The sequence below is a fragment of the Mastomys coucha genome, unplaced genomic scaffold (genome assembly GCF_008632895.1).
Source record: "Mastomys coucha isolate ucsf_1 unplaced genomic scaffold, UCSF_Mcou_1 pScaffold22, whole genome shotgun sequence".
Taxonomy (NCBI): domain Eukaryota; kingdom Metazoa; phylum Chordata; class Mammalia; order Rodentia; family Muridae; genus Mastomys; species Mastomys coucha.
In genome coordinates this window covers 257157049-257176371 of record NW_022196905.1, presented here as the reverse complement: position 1 = coordinate 257176371, position 19323 = coordinate 257157049, and the positions used below count along the sequence as shown (strand labels likewise).

Here is a 19323-nt window from a genome sequence, read left to right as displayed (position 1 = left end):
GCTCATTTAGATATATGAAATCATATGTGGCAGGGAAGTAGTGTCATAACCAAAACAGGGCCTGGAAGGGGACCAAATAGAGGAGTGACTGAGAAAGAGGACAGTGGTAGGGAACAGGGTGTGTTTCCAAAATTGATCTCCTGTGCATGAGGATTTTGTGTGCTGGATCCTCTGGAAATGAAATTATGAATGTTTGTGAGTAGCCTTGTGGGTGCCAAGGACTAAGTCCAGGTCCTCTGTAAGAACTTGGGGTGATCTTTACTGCTGAGCCATCTCCATAGCTTTCAAATACTATTGTTTAAAAAAGGGATTACAGAAAGTGCCTGCGGGACGACAACCGCTCAATTGGTCTGTAAAGAGTTCTAGAATCAACAAGGATAGAGAGGGGTCAATTGCCCTAAAATGTATTTATGTTTCTTATGTAGGCTCTTTGGTAATTAAGGGAAAGATCTCCTGTGGCTTCCTTTGGGGAAAGTCACCAATTTCACATTGGACCTGGTTTTGTACAATTGGAAGAGTCATTAGGAATCTTGCTGCAGTTTCACTATGGATGATATAGCCTTGGGTATGTGAGTGTAGGGAATGGATACTGGTCATGTAAAACTTTGGCAGTCACACCAGATAATGAAACAATTAGTATTATCAAGTTGTATCCACTTTTGGTTGATACGTTCACTTCTAAGATGTTAAACAGGCAAAAGCCATCAGCTAGAGGACCTTCCTGGGACAGCCCCCTCCCAGTGATGAGTTCACCTGGGGTATACAATCTCAGCTCCTTGACCCAATTGGATGTCCACTGCAATGATAGGCAAGACCAAGCAGAGGCCAGAAAGACTAGATTTCCACAGACAGCAATCCAGGCAGCCCCACTCACCTCTTTCAGGCTCTTGTCTCTAATTCCTGGAAACCTTTGTGGTTAAGGTAGAGTTATGCAACCAGATAGTCTTTCTTTGTTATAGTGATGATCATTAATTCCTGACTTAGACTCCACATCTTTAATAACAGACCCAAATACTCTCTGACCTTAAACATAGGTTTTTAACTCTCATCTAGCCAACTCTTAAAGCCCCACTCAGAGACTTCCTGTCTCATGAAGCCTTTGTGTAGTTGTTCTCTTGCATAATCTCCATTTTTGCATGTTTTCCCCTGTCCCTCCCATGGGACCTCCACTTCTCATAATACAGAACTGCAAGCACCTTGTTCTCAAGCATTGATTCTTCTGACAGCCACTTCTTTCCTTGTCCTATAAACCCTTTTGGATAAGGGATTCCCTCCTCTCAAGGCCCTTAGAAGACAGTAAGAGGTACAACTTCTACCAAATTCATGAGTGAGGACATGCATGAAAGCATTGGGGTTTTGGACTGCATTCTGTATTGCTGGTGATGCTGAAGTAGATATGGCATTCACCCAAGACAAACTCAAATACGTCATGTTACAGAGAGAGTCCATTATCCTGATCATGGTAGAGGTGTTGGAGAAGACAGAGATGGAGTCAGGGGTAGGGAGGGGATAGAAGAAGTCAGTCTCACATGGTTCTGAAAGTTTGTAGAAGCAAGTGAGCTTAAAGAGGGAAAGGAAGAGTCCGGTACTCATGGCCACCCCCATTCTTGCCTGTGCTGACAAACGAATGTGCTCCCCACCACTCCCAGGTAATTTTAGCTGCTAAATAAAGCTTGAGGAAAACACCTTCTCCTTGATTTTTCATAAATGAAACAGTTCTGTGAAACTTTGAGCTCACAGATACTGAGAAATGTTTAAGGAAATTTGACTTGGGGCTGAAGACATGGCTTGGCTATGAAGAATGCATATTACAGAGGATCTGAGTTCTGTTCCTAGCACCAACATTGGGTGGCTCACAATCACCTGTAAGTCCAGCTCCAGGGGATCCAATGACCTTCTAGTCTCCTCAGGCACACACACGCATGCACACACACACACACACACACACACACACACACACACACACAAATAAATAAACCATGACATGATTTTTTATTTTTGAGACAGGGTTTCTCTGTGTAGCCCTGGCTGTCTTGGAACTCACTCTATAAACCAGGCTGGCCTCGAACTCCTCAAACTCAGAAATTCACCTGCCTCTGTCTCCCAAGTGCTGGGATTAAAAGCATGCAACCACCATTGCCCAGCCATAACATGATTTTTGAAAGTTAAACTCAAAGGCCTCCAGTCTTGTGGCACCTTTGTTCTAGTGGTAAACATCCTCTTACTTAAATGAGTTAGAGGCACCTGCTGTTTCAGGTGACAATAGCTATTTAGGGAAGGCAGAATGCCCCTGGCTTCCCAATAGCTTTGAGAATGCAGAGAATAAAGAACCACACAGGCAGTAAGAGGAAAAGAGTTCAGTTTTAAAGTGGCAGAGAGAGAAAGTAGTCATGATAAAAGAAGAAAGGGGAGAAAAAAGCAACAAAGGAAGACAGATGAGGCCTGTTTAAGGCATCTATTGATTTTAAACCATTTTATTATATCAGTATGTACTCAAAAGGAACCAGGGCTGACAAGTTAATGAACTCTAGTTAGAAATTTCCAGATGAAGCTGAGACCGACATTAGCGCCATCCTCATCCTAATCATCCGAGACCTCGCCTTGCAAAAATGTCTTGATCATATTACATGGGAGCCCAGATTATCTGCAGTAACAACAACCATCAATCAAATACTGAGGAGGCAAAGGTTGGGAAAATCAGCATAACTGTGATGGGGGGTGTTGAACACAGACCTGGATGGGCTACAATGAAAAGCCAGGCTCTCCGCTGGATAGCTGTGCCTGGGTGAGCCTTTGACCTTCCTGCTGCCATGGCATAGGAATAAGCAGCGAGCCCAACTCTGAGTAGAAAAGGCAAGGGGCATAGATCGCTTACATTTTCATGTTTCCTTTAATTTGTAGGATAGTTCAAAAGGGTCAGAACCCAGAGGTCCTTTCAAACTTGGGCATCGTGATGACAGCAGCATCTAACATCCACAGTCAAGTTCCAAGAACTTGCAGCTGAGCTGAAATCATTTGTGAGCTTATTAATCATCCATAGTTACCTGTGGTGGATGCGTTTATTCTTAAAAGGCTTAAGGACGATGGCTTTAAATTTCTGCAATGATCTCTTCTCTTTTTCTCTCTGATACTACTTTTTTTTTTTAAAGTCACTTGCATGCGCATGCCTCTGTTTGTGTGTGCACGTGTGTGGGAATGTGCACATGTATATATGAGGGTTTATATACCCATGTGCACATGGATTTCAGAGATGGACTTCAGGAGTTCTGCTTCATCACCCTGTACCGGGCTGGCAGCCATCAAGCCCAGGAAACCTTTTATTACCCTCCTCACATAACGCTATGGTTACAAACAGCTTTACATGTGGGTACTGGGGATTTAAACACAGATCTTTACATATGCCCACCAAAGGCTCTTACCTTCTAAGCCCTCTCCCCAGCCATGATATTACATTTTTAAATGATTCATAAAGCATAAAAATAAGTATTTATTGAACTCCAACATGTCCCAGGCACTGAGAGGCAGACTTATAGACCAAACCATTTGAATAAAATAAATAAAAAATCTGTCCCTTAAGAAGCCGACACAGTAGTGAGTTTATTATTTAAGGCCAGCCCATTCGGCCAGATATAAATGATATTTTTAGGGGAACCCACAGGAACTGGAAAGGCTCTAGCAGAACCAGCCTCTGCCTCCATAGCTGAACTAAGCAGGGACACTTGGCTTGGCTGAGTTTGCTTCCACTGGTCACTCATGACAATGACCCCATGAGCTACTGGCAACGGGACTAAGCTGCAATGACCTGGCAGGCACCGAGTTCACTTAGGAGGTCACCTAAGATCTCTCTAGGGGACTGCAGTACCATGACGATTTGGCCACGAGGGGTTCCAGCCTGAAGGAGAGGCATGTTCCACCTATAGCTGACGGAGGCGTTAGCCCAGGAACACACATAGTAAGAACACACATGTAGAACGACACATGCTCATGGAAAATTCCTTCCTTACTATAGAAGAACACAGGAAAAATAGGAGGAGAGAGCACTGGCCCGCAAGTGAGCAGAGCAAAGGGAAGGAGAGGCAAAGGAAGGGGTTTGGAGAGAAGGGAAGGGAGGAGAGAGGAGAGAAGGCATAGGGAAGGGAAAGACAAAGAAAGAAATCCATGGAATGTACCACAGTGTATGGACACATTAAAAATATTGTTAGAAGCTGAACAGCGTTGGCACACACCTTTAATCCCAGCACACAAGAGGCAGAGGCAGGCGGATCTCTTTCAGTTCCAGTTCTTCCTGGTCTAAAGAGTGAGTTCCAGGACAAGCAGAGACACACAGTAAGACCCTGTCTCAAAAAACTCATATATATATATACATATATATATATATGTATAACATCACACACACACATGTACACACACACACGCATACACATACATACATATACCAATATGTATGTGTATACATACCAATATATAAATATATACACCAATATATATGTACATACATACTAACATATAAATATACACATGTAATTTTATATGTATATATGCATATATACATATATAATTTTATGATTATGATCATTTTACCTACATATATGTTTATGTACATATATGCATATCCCTGGTGCCTGCAAAGGCATCCCCTTGAAATGGAGTTACAGACAATTGTTAGCCACCATGTGGGTGCTGGGGATTGAACCTGGGTCCTCTAAAAGAATAGACAGCGCTCTAAACTACTGAGCCATCTCTCCAGCCCCTGTCTGTGCATTTGATTTGACAGATATTATTATGGCTTGCCAGCTAGAAGAAGAAATACAGTTCAGTTTTTAAAATCAATAAACACAAAAATCATGCAGCCACACAAAATGTTCATCAGATAATACACAGAAAATTATAGTGTCCTCTCGCATTTCTACATATTTAAACACAGGCAATGAGATGGGATGAGAAATCAAAAGGACTACTCATGGAAGGCTTTGCTTGGGGAATCACAATAATTTCGTTTTTCCCCCAAAAAATGATTTTAACACTGCTACAGATTTTACAACATGAAAGCTCTAAAAAAGCATATGGTCCTAGCTCTGTTTTTATTAGTCTGTATTGTAATGAATGTTGAAGTCTGGTCTGGAAATTAAATTTGCTTTGGAAATAAAGGGTCTAATTATTGTTCTAAGTTTTAATCACCAGCTTGTGCAGTCTGAGCAGACAGTTTGGGAAGACCCGGGGTGGATCTGACAGAATTATTGAGAACGGAGTGTCTGGGCTAAGGAAGGCTGCTTCTTTTGCCCCTTGTTTGAAGCAGATCAGAGAGGGAATGTCTAAGCATGTCCACCATACTGGCTGTGATGGTCTGAACCACAGGGACGTGGTAGGATGAGCTGGTGGCAAGGAGGAGCCAGAAATGAAGGCAAAGAGGGAGGCAGTGTGAGCCAGTGAGTAAGGAAATAGAAAAGGAGCAAGATGTAGCCTTGTTTAGGGTTGGACAGTGACAACTGGAAGCCTCAAGTACACAAGGTGTGGCCAGGGCTTTCGACTTGGAGATGGTCTGCCCAAACTATCACGTGTAACTTTGTTCGTGCTTCCAATAGCGAATAGATGAGTGGCAGACTCTTCACTGACATGTCCTCAGACTTTGGCACTGGGAGCTCCTTGGTATGGTGCCCTTTCCTTACCTGGGAGACGTAAATTAGGACATGCACTTTTACAATGCCGTCACCGTCATGAGTTGTACACATCTTAACTTCTGGTATTTCCCTGTCTGCTTACTTCTGAAGATGTTGAACTCTGCTTGGGTGAACCCTGTCTCCCACTCTAGTCCTTAGAGCTGAGTCATGAACCCAGGGCAAAAACACCACTGTAGCTTCACATGATCTATGTGGTCTAGATCCAGTTTAAGAAGTCTAGAGTGTCCCCGGACGGCAGTCTTCCATTACATGTTAAATGGTCTCACCTCCTGGGTAGAGACCAAGCCATGTGGCTCAATGTTGTAGGGACAGGGCATGGCGTTTACATGGTCAAGCTTGGCAAACCGCAGAGATGGCCAGACTGATTATGACAAGGAAAGTTCCTGTGTCCATAAAGGACGTTCAGACAGATAGCAGCATGGTTCTCTGACAGAGGAAGTGGTCTGTTCACTGCTGATGGCTCATGGGTCAAACAGGTCTTTTTTTTTTTTTATTCCTGAACAGGGTTTCTCTGTGTACCTCTGGCTGTCCTGGAACTCTCTCTATAGACCAGGCTGGCCTCGAACTCAGAAATCCACCTGCCTCTGCCTCCGAAGTGCTGGGACTAAAGGTGTGCGCCAGCACTGCCTGGCCACATAATAGGTCTTTAATAGTGGCAAATAAAAACTATTGGTCTTTTTAAACAACAACAAAAAATGTAATTACTATGTGATCACACAACAGAAAATAGCCCCACAAAATAAAATGTGTTAAGTACTTAAATGCTTCATGCTAAAGACTAAATATGGGCTGTGGCGCTACTGAGCTCTACTTAACCACTGGCCTTGTCATTCCCAAGCTGTGATCCTCAGTCTGCACATCTTTAGTGTGGGATGGCAGCCCTTCATAGGCCCAGGTGATGTGCTAATTTAAATCTGTAGACATAGAAAGCAATTGACAAACCAAGCCAGGGGTTGCCAAGCTTTATAAAGTACAAAATGATCACAATTGGTGATCATGATAGCTTTGTCGGCCATGATAGTTCCATTGCAATGCCTCAGCTCTGCCTTTAAACAAGAGAGGCCATTAATATAGATAATGAATGGGCAAGGCTGTGTCCCTGTAATTTTTTACTGCTGAAAACAGTTGATAGGTCATATCTCGTATCACTGGAAACCTTTATTCTAAACATCTGCCTGTCTTCGTAATCATTAGCCAGAAGCTTCAAAACTTTGGCAAGAAACTTGGCAGAGTTCCTTGATTTGCATAAAGCATTTTCTTTTCTTTATTTTTAAAGATTTATTTATGTGTCTCTGTTTGTATACGTGCTTATGAATGCAGTGCCCCCAGGGTCTAAAGGGTTGCATCAGATCTATTGATGTTGGAGTTATAGGTATTGGTGAGCAGCCCAGTGTGTAGGCTTGGAACTGAGTTCCAGTCCTTTGGTAGAGATTCAAGGGTTTTTTTAAACTGCTGAGACACCTCGTCAGTTCCACATGAGGCATTTTCTAATATGTGGCATTTCAAAATATCATAGGAACTCAGTGTACACCAGACTTAGACCTGTTGATCTGTGTAGACAATCACACCTTGCTGAAGGACCTCTGACTCTACAGAGTATTTCTGTACTCTGTTCTCTCACCAGCCCCATGGAGTGGGTAGTTATAGTTTGTTCTTTAGGACAGGGTGAGGCCCAGACTGGCAGGAGGAATCACTTGCTCAGGGTTTCTGTCAAACATGGCTTTCAGTACCCCCACTCCTGGGACCCACTGAGATTGGACCAAGACAGAGTCTGCAAATACTCTGGGACTTGGGGGCATGGTTTGGTGAGCAGGTGTCACTTGGAAATAGGGAAATGTTACAAGACAAGGTCTTGTAAATTGTGCTCAAGGAATGTCAACAGCTTGCTTTTTTTGCTCCATTGTTGTTGTGACAACCCTGACATTTCGAGTCACAGCTCTGTGAGGTAGAAGCCTAATAGGTACACAGAGCCAACCAGACACCCTTGGGATGAGGAAATAACATGTCGGAGTCAAAACCAACAGATGTCAACACAGGATCAGGACATAGAAGCTTGATGGAGACTGCCATTCTGAGCCAAAGTTCTCCTCCTATGGATTATGGTTGAGCTCAGACAGCAGATTGTAAAGATTCCAGTACTCGAATGTGGGATCTGGGGGCTGCCACTCACCAGCACCATGAGGTTAACCCCCCCCCCCGTTGTCAACTTAGCAGGATCTAGAGGGGATGCTCTACATTATTTGAGGTAGGAAAAGCCACCCTAAATATACACAGTGCCATCCCAAGGGCTGAGGCCCTGGACTGAATGAAGTGGACAAAGCTGAGACCAGCTACCTCCCATTGCTGCCACTGGGACTTCCTACTGTGATGGACTGAGCTGTCAACCCCAGGAGCTAAGATGAACTCCTCTTTCCTGAAATCCTCAGGCAGGCATTTTCTCATAGCAATGACACAAGCAATAAATACAGAAGCCTTCTCAGACAAGAAGTCTGCTCAGGTATTTTTATTACAAGTATTCACTTACTAACGGTGCGTGTGTGTGTATGTGTGTGTGTGTGTGTGTGCATGTGCATATACATCATGAAGTCTGTCTTCTCTTTCTACCACGTGGTTTTCTGGGTATTGAACTCAGGTCCTCAAACTTGGTTGCAAGCCCTTTTATCCACTGAGCCATCTCACCAGCCCAGAAAATTTTCTCCAAAGCAAGTATTCGTAAGGGTGTTAGCCAGTGTGTTTCCTCCTTTTCTTGTCTCTTGACCAATGGTTCTCATCCTTCCTAACATTGCGACCCTTTAATACAGTTCTTCATGTTGTGGTGACTCCCAACCATAAAATTAATCTATTGCTATTTCAGAACTGTAATTTTGCTACTGTTAAAAATCATAATGTAAATATCTCATATGTGACCCCTCATATGTGGAAAGGTAGTTTGACTGCCAAAGGTGGCATGGCCCACAGGTTGGGAACCGATAAATGCCCTTGGCCAATTTCACAAGTCTGTCTTGTCACTGAATTCACGACATTCACCTGACTCTCATTTGGGACTAACACCCACTTTCGATTCAATTGTGGATGGACTTTAGCATCTAAAAATAAATATTCTGAGGTCTAAAGTCCAGGCAGCAATGAAAACCTTAACAAGGAGGGTTTGTGGGTGGCGTGCAGTGGGATGCTGAAGTCCTGTTATGCAGATTCAACCACCTTCTCATACATATTTCAAAGTGATTACAAGTGAATCAGAGTTATTTCAACAATTTTTGCCCAGCAATATTTCTCAAAGCAAACTCTATTAAGCCAAATTAAGTCATTGATCAGTTTTCTACACAGCCTAGTAAAAGAATTTCAAATGAGAAAGGCCAATTTTACTTCACTAGAATGATTTCCATCAGGACTCATTGTACTATATAAAATTTTTATACCAGTGATTTGATTCATTGATTGTTTGGGTCAAATTAAATTCTTACCAATGGTGTTTCTGACTTGTGGGTCTGTTTAGAGTTGGGCAAGGACTCAGTCTACCGACTTCAGTTTTGCATTTTTTATCCTTTTGACAAGATCACTGGGTTCTTGCATCAGTGACTCACTAACAATAGATTTCCTGTGGTTGGTTTGGGCTACCATCATTTTATTTCATTCTCGTTCTTTCTACTACATTTAATTTTTCACAGGCGATCACAGTGATGTTCCACGATGCCAGCAATATTTGATCTCTCAGTCAATTTGTCTTCCACAACAGATTTTACACTTTGTCATTTTACCCACTGCCTGTTTTATTTTGTCTGTGATATTCCTAGCAGCAATATTATGAATTGGATTCCAGGCAGTGCTATGTACTTATTTCTCAGAGCAAATGCTATTAGGAAGGCTGACAGAAACTCTGATTCCAGAGAACAGCCCAAAAGTCACAGTGAAAAGAACAACGTCATCACATGTTGCTTTAGAACTCAGGAGCCAAAGCCACAGAGACAGACCTTAAGGAACTGGAAGCCCAGGGCAGACTTGGAAAAAGAGTGCATTTCAGTTTGACTCTACCCTCCGCGCAAGAACCACAAAGAACACTTTAACTCACATCTAGTGAAGATGGGCTATCTTCATTGCAGCTCGATGGTAAGACCTCTTCTTCTAGAATAGGAAGTCAAGTCCTAGACTAGATTGTCTAGCATCATAGAGTTCATCAATGGCGGACCCTCGAGTACTGCCTTTTTCAGGTTGCCTTGGGAACAAATGCCTCAACTGTCTTGTAGCCTCAGGAGCATGTCCGAGAAAACCTCTTTCTTGATTTTTTTTTCCCTAAACAAGACAGTAATTGGGTTGGCACTTGACATTTTACTAGTCTTTTGGCTTTACTTTGGCCTCCATCTACTCACTCTGAGGCACATGCAAAGATCTCAGTGTACTGCCTTTTCCATTAGAGCAGCCGGGCAACCTGGCCTAGGTATGAAAGCTATGTTGATATTGACGCAAGCATGGTTGTCTCTCTAAGTTATTATTTCTCTATTTTCTTACAGTACTAATTCAGTTTTGTCTGAGGCACCAAACAGATAATTTTCTGTCCCCTTTCTGCTTCCCTTGCAGCTAGGATAAACTATGAGACAAGTCCCTGACCTATGCAGTAAGTAGCAGAATTCTTCTGGTAACACTTCCTTTATTGTAAAGAGGATGTAAAGCCAAGGCTGGCTTATCTTCCCCCTCCTTTCAGGCTTACTGACAGAATGGATGGCTATCCTTTCACTGTGTTACAAACACGGAGACAAGTGTGAAGGCTAACTACAACATTTAAAAAGGCAGAGTGAAAGGTAACAATAATTCAACTTCCACACGGCATTGTTGAGTGAAAATCCATCCCTGCCAGTCACCTACCCTAGGACTTCCTGGTGACTAAAGAAACCAACCTCTACCCAAGGAAGCTATTCACATCCAGATGTGTTGGTTAATTGAATCCAGATGTACCCTGCCTGGAGCATGCCTGGTGTTTGGTGAATACATGAGCACATTTTCTTCCCTTGCTTTAGAATTTAAAAGTCGGTGTCTTGTGAAGGTAGATATGAGTTCTTCATGAAGATATTCAGAAGGGCGAGTTCATAAAGCATTTCTGTCACACAGGGGGTGTCTGCTTCCAGAGAGACTTCTGCATGCGTGGGCACAGATACACCTGTGTACACACATATACACATGCACACGCGCACACCCACACACATGCACACGCGCACACACACTCAGAAATAATAAAGACCAGAAGATGCAGAGGCAATCTCCTAACCATACTACCTAAACAAATAGGTTCAAAGCCTTAGATCCTTACCTTGACTCGTCCTTGCTAAAGGTATCTCCCAGCCATATAATTCTTTTCAGCCAATCAGCTGGCCCTGACATTTTTGTTAATATTATCATTAGCTCAAAACCAGAGATAAGCAATTTATCAAGGATGAAATAATGCCATCTCTGGCAACCAGACTTATGTCTGAAATTGATTTTTTTTTTAATCACATCACAGCTTTAGAAAGCTTCTTCTGGAAGTGAGCACTGCCTCAGAAGTATGGTAAAGATTATGGAGGGTCCCCGGCAGCACGCCACACTCAAGGTAAATTCTGGTCCCTAAAGCACTGTAGAGGTGAAGTGTTATTGATGAGACCCTGAGATTTACCTGGCATCATCCTTCCTGATGACTGAATATTGACAACTCAGCTTTCTAAAACATAATCTGGGAGAGGCAAAGGAATATTGTAATGGCTTAATGCCCTTCGTTTTACGTAGCCCCCTGGGTCACATGACCAATCTCAGACATGTTGCTTTGTTTTGTTGGCCAAAGTTTTCTTCTTTTTTCTTTAACTTTTTTTTAATTGATTCTTTATGCATTTCCCATCATGCACTCCAATCCCACTCATCCTCTTCTCCTCTTTACCTGACCTCCACCCTTGCAACAATTCCACCCCAACAGAGACAAAAATCTCATTGTGGAAGATGGAGAGTGTCACAGTGTGTCTCACAGCACATCCTTTTGTCCATACTTCTTTGCTTGGGGGAGAGGCATTCACAACTCTAGAAATGTGGAGTACTGCAGGTGACTAAAGGCAAGGTCCATTCTCCTGCTCTCATGCTCCCTAGGGTTAGTTCTCCTACAATGCCCAGATAAGGGCTGGGGCTAGTTCTACACAGCCCTCGGACATCAACATGCCCCAGGTGGCAGCCCAGACCAGGGATAGTAACAGACCCCTGCTGATTCAGGGCCTTGAACCCAGATGTGACCTCCGGTGGCAGCACAGGCCAGGACTCTATCATGGCCCTAGGTAGTATCTCTAGCTATTCACACCAGGCTGTTCTTCACTCCCCTCAAGTCTCCAGTTCTGCCTCTCTTCATTGTGCTCACGTCCTTCTGTTTCTCTTTCTCTTCCCTTTCTTGACCATTTACTTGTTCCTCTTGGTGGTGTGCAGGATCTCTGAGTGTCTGGGGTTGTCTTGAGAGGGGCCTTGGGAGTGCTATGATTCCCTTATGCATTATGGCACCAGGCAAGGGTCATCTCAAGCATGGTCTGCCCTGTCCCCTCAAAGCCTGCACAGCATGCTACTGATGGTCATCTCAGGCTAGCTCCTCACCCGACCCACTGGAGTGGACTCATGTGAGGGCCATCTGTCTCCGGCTCATTCCCACCTGGGGCTCTCAGTCTCAGGTAGAGTTCTTCTATTCTGTGGCTCACTTCCAGTCCTAGGGGCCATCAGGGCCTGCATGGTGCCGGACAGGTAGTTGTCTCAGGCTTGCTTTACTCAGGGAATATTAGGCTACTAATCATTCAAGATGTTCACAGGTCAGGACACTAAGCACAGACTTGGCTTCTTTTCTCCTCTCGGCCACCTACAGACACACATGGGACACAGCAGCCAGCCCCCTCAATGCTTCTAGGGGCGTGTCTCTCAGGCATGTTAAACCGCCAGCAAACTGCCACAATGAAGAAATCTGTAAGCACTGGGGGTGGAGGTCGTATCTGTTCATAGCTCAAAGCTCATAGAAATCTCCAGCTGTAGTTCTATGGCATTTCTCTATAAGCTGACATCTTTCCCAATACCGATTACATTTTTTCATATCATGGGAAAGTAGCACAGAATAATAGAGGTGACAGAATTTTGGCAGGTCTGATCTGGTCTGGGCCTAGCTCCTCGAAGCCTCAGCTGGACCTGTTGGTAATCTCTCCAGACCTCAGCATCCACATCTACAACACAGAGGAGGGTGCTGCTCTTAGGGAGTAGCCAGAGATCCATCCAGCCTCCTTACTGTACCCTCTCTCTAATCCCATTACATCTTCTACATCTCTGCTGGCTGGTTTCATGTGTCAACTCAACACAAGCTAGAGTTATCACAGAGAAAGGAGCTTCAGGTGAGGAAATGCCTCCATGAGATCCAGCTGTAAGGCATTTTCTGAATTGGTGATTAAGGAGGGAGGGCCCCTTATGGGTGGTACCATCCCTGGGCTGGAAGTCTTGGGTTCTATAAGAAAGCAAGTTGAGCAAGCCAGGGGAAGCAAGCCAGTAAGGAACATCCCTCCATGGCCTCTGCATCAGCTCCTGCTTCCTGACCTGCTTGAGTTCCAGCCCTGACTTCCTTTGGTGATGAACAGCAATATGGAAGTGTAAGCTGAATAAACTCTTTCCTCCCCAACTTGCTTCTTGGTCATGATGTTTGTGCAGGACTGACTAAGATAACATCCCATGTGGCATGTCACTGTGTAAATTGTCCCAGCTCCTTGTTGAAGTAAAGACACTCAGCAACTATCCATCAAAATCCCACTGGGCTTTTCTCTGAGGATATTTTGAGACCCTAGTAAGAGAGCATGTTTAAAACTGCGCTGCATCTCATCGTGTTATGATTCACGGTTTTGTCATGAGAGAGTCTGAATTCTTATAAATATCCAATTACTATATATTTAGTGGTGATATTTAGAGAGCCTGAAAGAATCTCAGCTCTTGCTATGGTTTTGAATCATCCTTATTAAGAATCAAGTTAATTGCTCCCAAACTTATTAGTCATTTCCCCATTAAAAAGAAATCTTATCACAAAATTGTTGAAAGGGAAGGCACCATTCAAAGCGCCCATCTGGCAGTAGACAGAAACAATTTTTTCCCCTTTTGCTTGGCTTCCCCTCACAATGTTGCTGTTAAAATACTGAAGGCTTCTCTAATGACTATTGACCTTGTGGTTTAGGGATGCATTCTGGTCTTTCCCTCACAGCTATTAATTCTGTCCTTGTTTATAGACATGGATGCTTAGACAAAACATCAGCTCCATAGCTTTCATCCATTGGTCTAATTCTCGTGCCATTCTGGATTCCTAAACCTTTCCTCCTCTGGACTAGCTGTCTTGCAGTTCCCAGGAAACTATGTTCAGATTTGGGGTTGGCTTGATCTTGTATAGGTCTGAAGCCTGTCACCACGGCTGCTATGAGTCCACATGCCTCACACAGACCCAAGCCGCCCTCAAGTCTCCTCTTCGGTTCATAGGATATGGGTTTGTTTGTCTCACCACTAGTCTTTCTTCAAGGTCTTTACTGCAGTTGATATAGGACAGGTGCTCAGTAAACACTAATTAAAACGACCAGCTTGAAACTGTCTTCTTCTAAGATTTATATTCTTAATTATATGCATATGTTTGTGTGTTTAACAACGAGGCCAGAGAGGGTGTTTGAGTTGGAGTTTCAGGCAGTTATTAGCTGTCTAGAGTGGGGGGCTGGCACTGGGGACCAAATGGTGGTATTTTGCAAGACCATCAAGTTCTCTTGACTGCTTAAATACCTTAAGGTCACTGTCTGCCTCCATTTTGCTTATGAGGACAGCAATACAAGCTCCTAATGTTCCACAAAGACTCCTGCACCATTTGTATGGTAAGCTTCTTCTTGGATTAGAACAAACTTATTGCTATTGATGGGCCAAATTTCTGAGGGACATGTGTCACTGGTCAGTTTCATGTAAGACAGGAATATACGTCGAGTTCATTGTAACACAGAACTCGTAGCTGGTATGTGTGGACCCTGCGTTGCCTGTTTAAATTACTTGAGTCTCAGTTTTCTCATGTAAAACTGGGACCAATGATAGGATGTATTTCACAGTCTTGTCACAGGATTGCAACAGTCCTTGTGCATAGGAAGTATTCAGAAAGATCTCTGGCTTGCAAGATGGCCCAAGACATACAAGAGGAGAATCCAGAGAAGAAATCACCCCCTTCCTTCATTTAGTCATGAGGTGATTATTTCATATGAGTGGGGGAGGAGGTAGAAAAGTTAACATATCTGCTAATTCTTGTCACACAGGGGTATCTGAATTGGGGTGTGTGCATAATTATTTTTAGTTCATAGCCTTTGAATGTTAGGACCATGCGGTTGGAAGTTCCTTATTCTGAGAGCTGTGGCTACCTTGAATCATCTCCAGAGAAAAGATATCCGGGGCACAAAATGGAGGGCTCTTCCCCACCGTGGGTAATCCTACTGAGAGCACTTCATCATCCTGACACTTGATCCTCCATTCTGCAAAAGGCAGAGCCTCCTTGACCTTCGCCCATGCCACAGTGCTGCCGTGGGATCTTAATGAGATAAAGATGATGAAGCACTTCAATTTCCTTAAGCAGGGACGAGGCAGATATGTCATTTTTATTAGTCCGAATCTGAAAGTGCTTTTAATGAGCATCTTAGACTTCAAAATGTGCTACTTAACTTTATCTGTTTGGCATTAACCAGTTAGCACTGAGCCTCATTGAAAATAAGGCCACGGGGCAGGATTTTCCTCAATATAGAAATGTATACACCAAAGCTATGCGAGTTTCTTTTGTTTTTCATAAGCCATGAATCATCTAAATACATGGTGATGTGTTTTGTAGAATAGTATATATCCATTACAGCTGGGTTCCCCAAAGCAATGGAACGATGAATGCAAAGAAATCCTCATGATGCATTATTGATGTAATTTATTTATATAAGTTTCCATGCATGCCAATGCTCGCCAATCTCATATTTGTGCTGCCTGCTTGGGAATGAGTGCACAAGGGTAACGGTGGAAACAAAGACATCCTGGAGAGAAAGCTAGAGCATTTTTCTCTGTTTTGTTATTGTTGTTGTTTGTTTGTTTGTTTGTTCTGTTTTTAGACAAATATAGCCCTACCTTGTTTGGAACTCATCATGTAGATCATGGTGGCTTCAAACTCACAGAGATCCCCCTGATTCTGTCTCCCAAATGCTGGGATTAAAGGTATGCCCCACCATTCCTGGCTAAAAACCAGTACATTCTTTGATTGTGCTGTATGCCAGATTCGTAGCAGGCATGTTGAAATACATTGGTTATTCACCTCCTATTCTGCATTTGATGAGAGTCATGTTTCCACTTGATCACACAAAGTTACATTTTTGCTACCAGTGTTACTGCTACTGCTACTGTTCTGTGGTAGCATTTGACAATTCCACCATCACACCTAAGATGTAAATTCTTGCTCACGTACTTCATAAGCGACACTTGCAGGGCTATAAAGAAATGGGACAAGAGGGGAGGGGTAGAGTGCTGGCAGGAGAAAGTGATGTGTGGGTGAGATGTGCATGTTTCCAACCTTGAGGCTCTTGGCCTGATATCAAGATCAGTCAGTGCCAGGCAAGCGACTAAAACTGGCCCAAATCCCTTAGTCCCAATGGCTTATTCAGCAGAAGACACACTAGTCATGGGGGGTGGGTTGGGGGGAGAATGGGCAAATTCAGAAAGGTGAGTCTGGGGAGAGGGAATGTTGATGTCTGTCTGTCAATCATGTTCTTCAGTCTGCTGCTATAGACCACTGAAGCACAACCACACAGGAAGTCTCTACAGGTTTTCATTCAATCATTCATCCATCCATCCATCCATCTATTTATGCATTTATTCACATTTTATGTGTTTATGTTCACGTGTGAGGGCACATGCTCCACAGTGTACTTGTAGAGATCAGGGTGCATCTCTAGTCTATCTTTCTACTAGCACATGGATTCTGTCGCCAGGCTTGTGTTTACCTATTGAGCCATGTCATTGGTCACAGGTGTTGCTCACCTCAAGCATGGAGTGTACACGTTTGGATTTAGCCAAACCAAAAATGAACAGGCAAATAAACAAATAAAAACAAGCAAACTGTTCCTTGTTCTTTGAGGAACAAAACAAAATCTAGCTTTTTGTATAATATTTCATTTACAATGTCCAGGAATATAGTCCAAGGTTTTCATGACAGTAAAAGAAAAAAAAAAAACAGAAAAACATAAAAAGAAATTCATATCCTTATTTGTGTATTTACTTGAGAAATGGTTGCACAATATGGCCTTGGCTGGCTTGGAACTCCCAGACTGGCCCTGAAGTCAGGACAAACTGTCTGCCTCTGTCTCTAAATGCTGGGATTAAAGGTGTTTGCCACCAGGCCCAGCTGAAATCATACACTTAAATGGATCCTACTGTGAAAGAGGAATAGTAGCTTGGGACTCTATCTTATAAAGCTTGAAAGAGAAGAGAAGTTTCAACCACTATATGAAAAATGAGGTAAATAATGATAATTAAAAGAAATCAGAGAACAGTAGAGAAAACAAGGTAAATGCCATTTATATGGAAAATGACAATAAAAGAAATCAAGATTGGTGGACTCCTAACTAGGCCAATGAGATGAGCAGCATCAGAAATGAGGCAGAACCCGTCTTCATGAGTCTTGTATCAAAAGAGTGTGGTCAGATTACAAACAATATATGCCCACAAACAGAATAATGTAAAGTCAAAAGTTTTCCTTAAAAATTAAGAATTAATAAACAGCTATTGCATAAAACCTATAATAACCCAATGTCTAAAGAGGCTGCATTTGTTAAAACAAAACTTTATAAATCTTCCTACCAATGACAGCAGCTGGTTCACAGATCATATACCAAACCCTTCAGTCATTTGAGGGACTGATGAAAGCAAGCTCCCGATTCTCACTGAGCAGAGAAGGAAGGATCACCCCTCCGTTTGTTTTAGGAGGGCATGGTCACTGACACCAAAACCTGACAAAACATTGTAACAGAGAAATTATAGAACAATGTCTTAATCAACACACACACACACACACACACACACACACACACACACACACACACACAAAACCTACAAGAAAATACTAGCAAGATGCTTACATCAGTATGTAAAATGTAGCAAAACTGGTTTTGTTTCAGGGATATGGGCCTGAGTTACTTCTCAAAATGCCATCAACAGACTGACTCTGCTTCTTAAACAAAATCAAGCCTTTTAAAAACACATATGGGGGCTGGAGAGATGGTTCAGTGGTAAAGAGCACTTACTGGTCTTCCAGAGGACTTGTCATAGGTTCTTAGGACCCCTGTCATATGCTCTACCATAGTAACATTAGCAGCTGGGGATCTATCGCCCTCTATGACCTCTTCCGGTATTGTACTCATATACACCAACCCATACATAGACACATACACAAAATGAAATAGTAAAAAAAAATTAAAATCTACAATAATTTCGATAAAGTCTGAGAGAATTTGCAAAATTTCGCTCTGACCTATGATACAAGAAACACTGTAACATTAGAGAACAGAAGGGATCCCATTGTGATGACTACGATATCTGAAATAACATTAGGGAGAGATTAAAAAAAAATTTCCCTCTGATCTCAGGAAAAATGGCAAGGGTGCTCGCTCATCATATCTGTTCAGTTTTACACTGGAGACAGCAAAGTTACTGCCAGGATTACAGGTGAGAGGTACAGCTGCCACAATTCTATGTTGGTACACAAGTTGAAAGTCCTGGGGTCATCTACATTATGACTCCAGGTCACATAAGCAAAGTTGGCAGTCAGAGTCACTTTAGGGATGGGGAGATGGTTTAACTCATACACTGCTCTTGCAGAGGACCTGGGTTCCGTTCCTAGCATCCATGTGCTGCAGCTTACAACTGCTAGTAACTCTAGCTGCAAGGGAGTCTATGTCCTATTCTGGCCTCTTCAGGCACCTGCACTCATGTGTACATACCCACACACAGACACATAAATTAAAGATAAAATAAATCTTGCAGAAGCAGAATCAGTGGCTTCTAGATGCTAACAGTACGTATTTTAAAATTAAAGTTCAAGAAACAAGTTAACTATAGTAGTGAGTGCCTAAAGTATGAGATTCTTCAGAAATAAATGTTACCAAAGACATTTATGATTATTATATTAAAAATGAGAACAGCATTGGTGGAAATTAAAGAGACCATTCAGATATAGCAAAGTCTACTATGCTTATGATCTCAGTGTTAAACATGTTCATTTTCATAAAAATTTTCCATGGACTCACACAATACAGATCACAATGCCACCAGGCTTCCTGAAGAGGCTGGCAAGTTAATGGTATAAGTCATGTGAAAATATAAAAGACATTCCTGGGGGTAAGAAGACAGGATGGTGTTTATCACACACATGCATGGATCTTAGTTTAATCACTTGTACCTATGTTTAAAGTAGTTGGTACTTGCAATCGCAGCACTGAAGAAGTGGAGTAAGGAAGATCCCTGTGGCTCACTAGCCAGCCAGCCCTGCCTACTAAGTGAGCTCCAGGCCAGTGAGAAAGTTTGTCTCAAAGAATAAGCAGGATGGTGCTTGAAAAATTACATCTGAAGTTTACCTCTGGCC

General features: G+C 42.8%; 1 protein-coding gene and 1 non-coding gene across 2 annotated transcripts in view; both read right to left on the bottom strand.

Annotated features, from left to right (window-relative positions):
• Positions 1–19323, bottom strand: part of Cdh13 (cadherin 13) — a 1053312-nt gene that overhangs the window by 583698 nt on the left and 450291 nt on the right. The window lies entirely within an intron of this gene.
• Positions 12447–12582, bottom strand: LOC116071837. The gene has a single exon (XR_004111194.1). It is a non-coding gene; the product is annotated as a small nucleolar RNA SNORA17 (small nucleolar RNA).